Source organism: Bubalus kerabau, chromosome 9 (genome assembly GCF_029407905.1).
Source record: "Bubalus kerabau isolate K-KA32 ecotype Philippines breed swamp buffalo chromosome 9, PCC_UOA_SB_1v2, whole genome shotgun sequence".
Taxonomy (NCBI): Eukaryota; Metazoa; Chordata; class Mammalia; order Artiodactyla; family Bovidae; genus Bubalus; species Bubalus kerabau.
In genome coordinates this window covers 72,765,594-72,776,362 of record NC_073632.1, presented here as the reverse complement: position 1 = coordinate 72,776,362, position 10,769 = coordinate 72,765,594, and positions in this window count along the sequence as shown.

The following is a 10,769-nucleotide window of genomic DNA, read 5'->3' as shown; positions in this document are numbered from 1 at the left end:
TATTTTACACTTTAAAGCCAGAATGTTTTCTATCTTTAATAAGTGTAAGACACAGATTTGACAGACACAAAATCAATATGAATAGCATTTCTGTTTAACTTGAATCTAGAGAAACAGCCTCTTCTTTCAGAAAAGCATTCCTGCTAAAGAAAACTATATTCACTCTCATTTCTCATCATTTGGAAAATGACAAGATTGAATTAATGCAAATGTTCAGATTTTTACATAGTCAATTACCCTCAAGCCAGGATCTACGCTGGCAAATTAGAATGCTGTATTTCTCTAGCAAATTTACAATCAAGTGGATTATTTTGCTGTTTAAATAATCAGGATTGAACAAACTCTACAACCAGCAGGTAACTGTGAACCCCTGTGCTAGTGTTTCTTCAACATCAGCTGGAGCACCAGTGAGGAAGTATAAATGGTAATAGAGGTGGATGTTCTGTTTGATTTCTAGTCCTAATTCGGCCACCAAAGAGACGTGTGGCCGTAGGCAAATTACTTCACCTCTGTTGGCCTCAGAATCCTCATCTATAAAATGTGAAAGTTGCACTAAATGACTTTTAAAATCACTTCTAGTTCCGTGGGTTTTATGCCTACGAGGAGAAAGTGGGGGAGACAGGAGCCCTCGAGCAACAGGCTCAGAGTTTTGTAATAAAATCCAGCCGGGAATCATCCTCCTGCCTTCGCTCTAATTATGTCCTTTTCTTTCCCACGCACTCCCCAGCACACCATTAGGAAATACAACGAGGAAGAAAGAAAACCTCCTGTTGCATGCAAAAAGCAGCTCTTCCCTCTGGTAAAGGGCTGGGTGAGCTGGAGCCTTTCGCTGACCATATCAAATTATATTTTAATTAGATGTCAAGTTCTAAAACCACGAAGCCGACATGATAAAGAGCAGGCTAATTCAGGGTCCTAATTTCAGAGCCTCCAGTATCTCTTAATTTATGTACTGATAATCTCCTGGTAATTCTCCGGGTGCTGCCGCCGCGTCCAGGATCCAAATTCTCCTGCTCCGCAAGGACTCGCTCTCCGGCCATCCCCGGGAGTTTCCTCGTCCTGCTCTCCGGGCTCACGTAGAACCTCCGCTCCTCGCAGCCAAACCGCTGGCCTCCGCGGGAGCGAGGGAAGCGAACCGCAGCGCATCTGCCGCCGAGCCTTTGGTGGAAGTGTGGCCAATTAGTCACACGTTTGGTGTTCTAATTAGGCGAGGCTGGGACTTTGGAAAATGTGCTGTTGATTTAGGTACTTCCTCAAACAATGCGAAATTGTGTTATGTGAAATTCAATTAGTCTTTTTCTAAACGTTTCCACATCTGTTCTTCTTTAAGCCGAAAGTGATGAGGAGAGAAAGAGAAGTGAAAAGCCAGAGTCTCCACTGGTGAAATATGTTAGGCCTCAGAGACCAGCCCTTTTCCAGCATTTGACCCTGAACAGTGATATACAGGAAGGAACAAAGTTGGAGAGCTATCATGGTGAGGCCCTTTAAAATAAATCATTAGAGAAGAAATACTGCGACTGCACGGGAATGTAATCTCAGATGATGGCTATAAACTCAGCTTTGTTTGAAAATGGATGGCATGGGGGAGGAACCATTAAGAAGTAAATGATTATAAATTCTGCCTTAAAGGTACTGTTTGTGGCCATTCTGGCTTGTTTTTTTTTTTTTTTTAAGAATCTTAAAAAAAAATCCTTCCGTTTAATATTTCATGTCTAGGTTCACTGTCGTGAGTTTTTGTCTCCTCTTATCCACTGAAATTTTCCATAGGAAGCTGAGAACAGCCTGAAATCTCAAAACACTTGAGGATTCAAAGAAAAGAAGTAGGGAGAAGAAGTAGAAGGAGGAGGAAGAGGAGGGGGAGAAAGATGGGGAGAAAGAAAAATTCACTTATTCTGGAAGGTTTCATAGTTTCCATCTGAGACACTATTGTTACCTCATGACACCATGTTGCTTTGATCTTTCCGGCTCCGTGGCAAGCTGTGCCAACCCCTTATTCTCCAATTTGCTAGACATGCTGGGTTATTGCTTCACAGCATCTCTTAATTCCAGCACTTTCCCAGCAGCGCATCTAACACCATGTCCACTGTGTGTTTTCATGCGATATCACGCTAGGCATATCCACTGACTTTGCCAAGAGACCAAATGGCAATATGTTTTTGTAAGGTGGCACGGCTCAAAACCGCAGGCTGCCACAGGTGAAGGGCTACATGCATTTGATCCTTGTTTCTGTTATCACCTTTTCAGTGACTAACATTTCATTTCAAAATCTTATCTGTGGTTGGCAGGCCATGTTTCAGGTTTTGTCAAAGCCCCGATATAGACTGTGTGGTTTTCAGATGATATATCTCCTTAAGATTTGTGGAATGCTATAGATGGAGTTGTCAACACTACTTTATGGCACCTTGGTGCATGTCAGAAAAGGAAAATATTTTCAGAAGTGATAGCATTATTTTGACTGATGACATGCTTTTTTAAGACAAAGACTCATTTAAATTAAAAAAATTCAAGAAAAGAAGCCCAAACGAGTCATTACCAGTAAGCAAGGTGATTAATCTGATGTCTAGGGTTCATCAACAAGAGAAAGGAAGATAACAAAAACTAGAATGATAACACTTTGATAACTAGTCTGGGTTTGTAATTTTTGTAAACTAAAAAGCCTTCTGGATTTGATGATTGTATTTAAATTTAAATTCCCATTCACTAAAGGGATTATGCTTCTCTGAAACAACAAATATTTCCAGAATATAATAAACCAAATGAGCAAAAGGAAGATGCTAAGGGTTTAATACATTTAAATAAAATATGAGCTCTGTGGTTTTCAGAATCAGTTTAAAAGACAACAGCAGATGTAAATAAATAAGTTTTTTACTCTAGAAGATATCTGTAAGCCTGAAGATGTCAATAATATTGTATTAAATCTAGTTTTGCAGATATATTGGTTGTTAATTATAGTCTGTTTATATTTGTCCCACTTAATGGATTATTTACCAATATCGTAATATTCACAGCTATTGTTGAATAACAATTTTACTTTAATTCCTCAATTTATCTTTACCTACTTTGTTTGTGACTTAATAAAGCTGGATTAACTATGAGACAGCATTCACCTCACAGAGCAACACTATTTGATTTTTTAAAAACTTTATTAAAAGGAAAAACAATCTAGATAGCTTTAAGCTGAATGTTGATAAAAGAAAGCATTTAAGTCATGGTTCTGTAAAGACAAACGAGTCTTGTGTGGTTTAAAGGCTCAATCAGATCATCCAGCATCACTGAATTTATGCTCTTCTTATAGCACTTAAATGACATCACTGTGGACCTGTCCACTCTGGCTATTCTGAGTAAAACTATCTTGCTTAAGTCATCAGTTAACAAAAAGACATCACTCATCTCCATGTTCTTTGAGCATATGTGCTATGACTAGTACAAATCAAAAGACTTGTAGTGATCGCAGGCACAGATTCAAAACCGTTCTTCCCTCTAAAACGCCGGTCTTGGGGAAAGGCATCATCAGAACACTGTGGACTAACTTCATGTACCAGAAACCAAATGTCTAAACTAGTTTTCTCTGGGCTTCTCTGGTGGCTCCGATGGTAAAGAATCCGCCTGCAATGCAGGAGACCTGGGTTTGATCCCTGGGTTGGGAAGATCCTTTGAAGGAGGACATGGCAACCCACTCCAATATTCTTGCCTGGAGAATCCCCATGGATAGAGGAGCCTGGTGGGCTACAGTCCATGGGGTCGCAAAGAGTCGGACATGACTGAGTGACTAAGGACAGTTTTCTCTAGGTTATTGGTTCAAGCCCAAATGAAACTTTATGTAACAATGGCAAGTCTCTGGGGAGAGGTGGGAAGCAGGTCTGCAGATGTCGCTACTCCAGACTGCCCCTTGCCTTCAGAGAGATGTTCTTGGTCAGCTGAGGGGCGCCCTCACCCTTCTTATTTTTACAGAGTGGTGTTCAGAGTCAGTTTTCAATGCATTCCACATGTGGTTGTCTTTTGCTGGCTCTGAGTTGGCCTTGTGCTGAGCCAGGCCTGACTCTGGGTTATCTTTTATTTTGATAGACAAGATGTCATGTTTTGTTCTCCTTTCACAGCACTTCTGGGAATGATACCAATGAACAATACGTAGCAATTGGTTAACAATGATACCAATGAAAAATATGTAGTTTTTTGTCATGGATAAACAATAACTTGAATCGAATTTTTCTAGTTTTAAATTTTTAAAATTGCCCTCCTAAACTCTTGATTTTTTAATTTAAATTGTAGTCTATTTCCTGGCTTATGTGGAGAGTAAATTCTATAAGGGCAGATATTGCTTTCCATACATGTCTCTTTCCTTGTGTGGTAATTACTGAATGTATATATCTATTAATTTGTTTTGATTGATGATCCTAAGTGCTGCTGGGTTTATGCCATAGCACAATGGCTACAAATTCCACATCTCAAGATGTTGGAACCACCTCAAATTTGGATTTCAGACCACGAACAACCCTAGTTTCTTTTGTCACCTGTTGTTAGGCTGTGTTACCAGTGATTTTCATGTGTATTTTATACTCGAGGTCTGGAATGGCTGGGAGGTGATAGAAGGATAGGTTTCCTAGACACATTCAGATGGGAACCAACTTAACAAAATTAAAGCATAGAACAGCATTGAGGATAAGAAGGTATGTTGATGGATTAAGAAAAAAAAATTATTCATCTAGAAAGAACTAAACCATAAATAAGGGTTAAATTGTCAAATAAAACACAGTCACACACAACATGGCATTAAGTGCCTGTCTGTGATAGGGGGGTAGGGTGTGAATAAATGAAGGAGCTTAGAGAAGGTATTTCTAGGCATTTCCAGTACAGAGATTGACATGAAGTAAGGCAAGGAAGCAGTTAAGATAGCTGTCATACCTCATGGGTTTCTCTCCATCTTCTTTACTGCTTCTTTCTCTTCCTCATCTCTAAAGTTTCAATCTTCAGAGTTCTTCTCTGCTTTATGTGCCTTCACACCCTAGGGGATGCCATTCAGTTCTACTGGTTTTTTTTTTGTTTTGTTTTTGTTTTTGTTTTGAGCATTAATTGCTTTACAATGTTGTTTTAGTTTCTACTGTACAACGAAGTGAATCAGCTATATGTATACATATATTCCCTCCATCTTAGATCTCCCTTCTACCCTCCCATCTCACCCTTCTTGGTCATCGCATAGCGCCAAGCTGAGCTCCCTGTGCTACATAGCAGCTTCCCACTAGCTAGCTATTTATACATGGTAGTGTATATATCAGAGAAGGCAATGGCACCCCACTCCAGTACTCTTGCCTGGAAAATTCCATGGACAGAGGAGCCTGGTAGGCTGAAGTCCATGGGGTCCCTAAGAGTCAGACACAACTGAGCGACTTCACTTTCACTTTCCACTTTCATGCATTGGAGAAGGAAATGGCAACCCACTCCAGTGTTCTTGCCAGGGACAGGAAGCCTGGTGGGCTGCTGTCTATGGGGTCGCACTGAGTCGGACACGACTGAAGCGACTTAGCAGCAGTAGCAGCAGTGTATATATACTACCTACGCTCCCAATTTGTCATACCCTCCTCTTACCTCCCATGTCCACAAGTCTGCTCTCTATGTCTGCATCTCTATTCCTGCCCTGCATAGATTCATCTGTACCATTTTTCTGGATTCCACATATATGTGTTAATGTATATTTGCTTCTGTCTGTCTTACTTCACTCTGTTTGTATAATGATAACTTCCCAATTTTTATCTAAGCCAGGAGCACTCTCCTGGCTTAGATATCCTGCTTATTCAACATTTTTATTTGTATGGCATGTCAAAGCTTTACAAAACTGCCCCAAATCAAACTTTGGATTTCCTCTAAAAACTGCTCCCAAAATAATTTCATGAAGATTCTATTCTTTTATTTGCTCCTAAAAAAAAAAAAAATCTTAATCATGCCTAACTTTTCTTTTTTCTCATTCTTCATTTAAGTCATCAGCCAACCTTCACAATGCTCTTTCAAAATATTATATATACAGAATATAATGACTTCTCACTATCATCCTGCCACCATCCTGGGCCAAATTGTCCTTCCCTCTCACTGGGTTGATCATTCGTAATTGGTTTCTTTACCCCAACCCTTTTAAGCTACTCTAACACTGACCCAGAGTGTTCCTCTTACGAAGAACATCAGGTCATGTTATACTTTTGCTAAAACTCTCTCATGGATTTCTATTTCTCTCACTGGAAAAGTCAAAGTCCTTATCATGGTTTAATTTGTCCAACCCAAGTTCATCCTCCCACTATTTCTTTATTCCTATCACACCTTCCCCAATCACTCCACTCCAGTCACACTGGTCTCCTTGCTCTCCTTGAATATTCCAAGCACATTCCCACTGCCAGATCTTGGCACATGCTCTTCCGTCTTCCCCAGGCTATCCACATGGCCTGCAGCCTAGCTTCTCTCCAGCCCTCTCTGCTCAAATATTTCCTCACTAGAGACTATCATGACCTCCCCTCCCTATGTGAAACATGTCCCAAGCTTTGATCACTCTCAGTGTATTGTATTCATAGCCCTTATCAATACCAGCCATTAAATTTATGTTAGAATTGTATTTATTTGTTTGTTTACAGCCAATCTCTTCCTGCTGCTACTGCTGCTAAGTCGCTTCAGTCGTGTCCGACTCTGTGTGACCCCATAGAAGGGAGCCCACCAGGCTCCCCTGTCCCTGGGATTCTCCAGGCAAGAATACTGGAGTGGGTTGCCATTTCCTTCTCCAATGCATAAAGTGAAAAGTCAAAGTGAAGTCGCTCAGTCGTGTCTGACTCTTAGTGACCTCATGGACTGCAGCCTACCAGGCTCCTCCATCCATTGGATTTTCCAGGCAAGAGCACTGGAGTGGGGTGCCACTGGGGCATGAACTTCATTATGTTGTTCAGAGACTTAATTTTGAGTGCCTAGAACAAAGCCTGGATCATAGTAGGTGCTTAAAGAATATCTGTAAAATACGTGAATAAATGAAGGATGACAGTGAGTAAATTGATTTTTAGGCAGACAAAGAATTTGCCTTGGGAAGTGCTGAGTCATGTTGGAAAGTCAGCATGGACTCAAATGGAGGAACACCTTTAATATTAGAGGGAGGAGTGTGGATTTTCTTCTGTAAGTAAAGTATAGCTACTCACATATTTTAAGTGGGAATGTACATGATTAATAAAAAATTTGGAGATTATCAGTCTGGTGATAACGTATAAAGTAGATTTTAAAGTTTGAGACTTTCTCAGTAATCCAGGTTTTCATCCCCATGACCAAGGGTATAAATGCAGACCTTAAGTGAAATTAACTACAAATTGAAATATAATTATTATTTCAAAGAACTATACTTTTTAAAGCAGCAATAAGAATATCTAAGTCGCTGAAATCATGCTAAAGCCAAGACTGTAGATTTGAACTGTATCCTCTTGGCCACAAATATCCAGAGTGAGACGTAAAAAAATCTCATTTAGCTATCCAGAGAGATTGTCTTCCCAAGGCTCAAAACAGCTGCATTTCTAGAAAAAATGAGGGTCTATTTTTCTTCTGCACCATTATGCTGGGTTCAGTTGAATGGCATTCCTCACCTGTGCTCACCTGAGCAGCCCAAGGTTTCTTGGACAAAAGATGTGACCTCAGGAGAAGAGGAGTTGGAGGGATGAACAGTGATGAGAACTTACCAGGGGAAGGTTTCACCAGGCTATCAGCTCTACTGAAAAGACAATCAAGAGACTATGGTTCTTGGGCTGCCACAATCATTGAGCAAAAAAGTAATGAAAAAGACATAGATTCTGGGAATTCTCCTGGCCTTCCCTCCAGTGTTTCCATGTTTTACTGGAGTGACTAATTTATCCTTCTAAGGAGCTCACTTCTTAAACTTTATCCCAAGAATCAGAGATTTATCTATCTTCATCACCAGAGGTTACACGTCTGCTTTCTTAATTTAGCTTCTTGAAGATCTTGAATTTCTCAGTGATTCTTTCCAGACATTGGCTTTTATTGTGGGTAATTCAGTTGGGGGAAGTTTGGTTGTTACTGTTGTAGCTTTTCCTATGTTAAAAAGAGGTTCTCATTCCAAAGAAATGCATGAAAGAAATGCATATTGCATCAGTATGATTGTAGTGAAGATTTTAATGATTATATTATTCAAATTGTTATGAGATCAGAAAATCCAGGGACTTCCCCGGTGGTCCAGTGGCTAAGATTCCAAGCTCCCCATGCAGGGGACCTTGGTTCAATCCCTGGTTGGGGAACTAGATCCCACATGCCACTACTAAGACTTGGTGCAGAAAATCCAAATGCCTCTTGTATCACCAGTAGGGGAAATTAAAAATGTTTTGCTTTATCTAGAGGCTAAAGGTCCATTGTGGCTCTGAGTGGGGCAGTGAATGTTGTCCTCTCACTGAGGCTCTTTGTGGTCTCTAAGCCCATCATTAGTGACTCAACTGACTCACAGGATTAGCAGGTCCACCCATCAGTGACTGTTAAACATTTGGAAGATGTCTGGGAAAGTGGCTGTCATTAGTTCCCTATGAAACAGTCATTTTCTGTGGAATGATGCAAGATATTATGATGAAGGGAAAAGAATCCTATGAGTTATACCAAATGTGTCCATTGGTACAGGCACTGTCATGTTTAAGAAGTCTGTGTCCTTAATAGTTTGGAATGTGCTAAAATCTAGGATGATCTAAAAATAAAATAGTTATGTGATCTATGAGCCATCAACCACAGAATCCCAAAGAGATTTTTCATTCTTATGACCTAATTCCAGTGTCATCACAACATCGTTCCACCTCCTGCTTAGACGGCAGGACACAGGAGAAAGGTGTATTTTACCCTGATTTTGGGAGGCACTGCTCATGGAAAGATCCTAGTTTTGGCAGTAGAAGGTTGGGGTTAAAGTCCTTGCTTTGCAGTTGTATGAGTTTCTCAATTCAATTAGAAGTTAGGAACTGACTTTTAGGAACTCTTTTTGTCTGTAAAAGAGAGGTGATAATAATGCTTGCCTTAGTGATAGCAACAAGATCATTAGGATGTGAAAATAAAATAATGTGTGAGAAAGGGCTTCATCAGTTATAAAGCACTATGAAAAAAATGGCCATGCTTTCTGTAGGTGATCATTGTATTTAGTTTGGATTAATTTTATAGGAAAGGACCACAGTTACGGAAAGAAACAAATGCCTTGGATACCCTAACAGCTACCCTTGGAGCCCTAGTTCCCTCTCAACCCCATCCTAGAGTTCAAGGGAGGTGATCTGTAGATCATACTTAAATTGCTTCTGCAGTAGTTAAGCAAGAAACTAAGCAAACATGTGCTGACAAAATTGAAGGCTGGGGCTATAACAATGAACAAAGCAGAACTGGTCCCAGACTCCTTGGAATTTTCATGTGAGTAAAGGGAAGAGAAAGTAATGAAACAATCAGCCAAAACTGCAACTGTAGTTAGTGCAAAGAAGAAGAACATGGTGTCATAGCACTTAGAGGGAGCGCTCTCCTGGTCAAGTAGGTCTGGAAGGCTTCCCCGACGAACGGGTCATTCAGAGCTGAGATCTGAAGGATGCATGGGTGATGACAGGGTGAAGAGGAAGAACAAAGTGTGTCTTCTTTTTAAAGAGGTTTTATGCAGGGAAGGAACTCAGTTCATTCATGAACAGTTAGGTTGGACAGTACAAAACTGCTGATATTCAACTTCTTTTCACTTTAAAAGGTAACATTTTGTATTGTAGTTGTTTAGTCGCCAAGTTGTGTCTGACTTTGTGATCCTCATGGACTGTAGCCCACCAGGCTCCTCTGTCCATGGGATTTCCCAGGCAAGAATACTGAAGTGGGTAGACATTTCCTTCTCTGGGGGATCTTCCCCACCCAGGGATCGAACCTGTGTCTGCTGATTGGCAGGTGGATTCTTTACCACAGTTAAACATAATAAGAGTATGTAAAGAGTATGTAATTTGGCTAGAGGACAGAAAGTAAGAGTAAGCTTGGTTTAAGATGATATTGGAGAGGTAGGGAGGGGCTGCTTGTGGATGGCTTCATAAGCTATTAGGAATCCTAGACTTGGTCCCCATAGCAATAGAAGTCTCTGAAGACCCACACTTGGTGAAGATGACCTTGGTCCTAGCATGGGTGGTAGAACAGCAGGTGTTATTTGTACTTATTAGGATGATACTGGGGTCACCTAGGAAAGCATTGCTGGTAGCTTAGAGCCTCCCTACTCACAAAGGGTGCATATAGACCAACAATATGGGCATCCCCAAGGAGCCTATTAGAAATGCAGACCTGCTGATTCTGGATCTTCATTTTACCAAGCTCCCCAGATGGATCATTCATATACATAATAGAACTGTGGCTTAGACCACACCAGAGGTTGATAGATGGATGAGAATGGACTCAAGAAATATTAAGAGAAAAAAGGCATTCATATTGTGACAGCTCAGACATAGAGAAGCAGTGAGGAAGAAGGAGAGGACAAGCTAAGTTCAAAATTTCTGTTTTGTACAATTAGATTGAAAAGAGAACCTTCTCTGAAATCTGTGCTCTGGAAAAGGACCGGGTTTAGAGGAAAGGATCATGCATCAAGTGCTGGGTTTGCTGAGTTTGAAATCATTTTAAAGCACTCAGCTGCAGAAGTTGAAACAGCAGTTGGATCTATGTGTCATAAATTCTGAGGTAAAATACTATAATTCTACATTTGAATTATACACAGAGGTAAATGTCAGCCATGAAAAAAGTAGAAGAGTATTTAAGTCAGAGGCAATAGT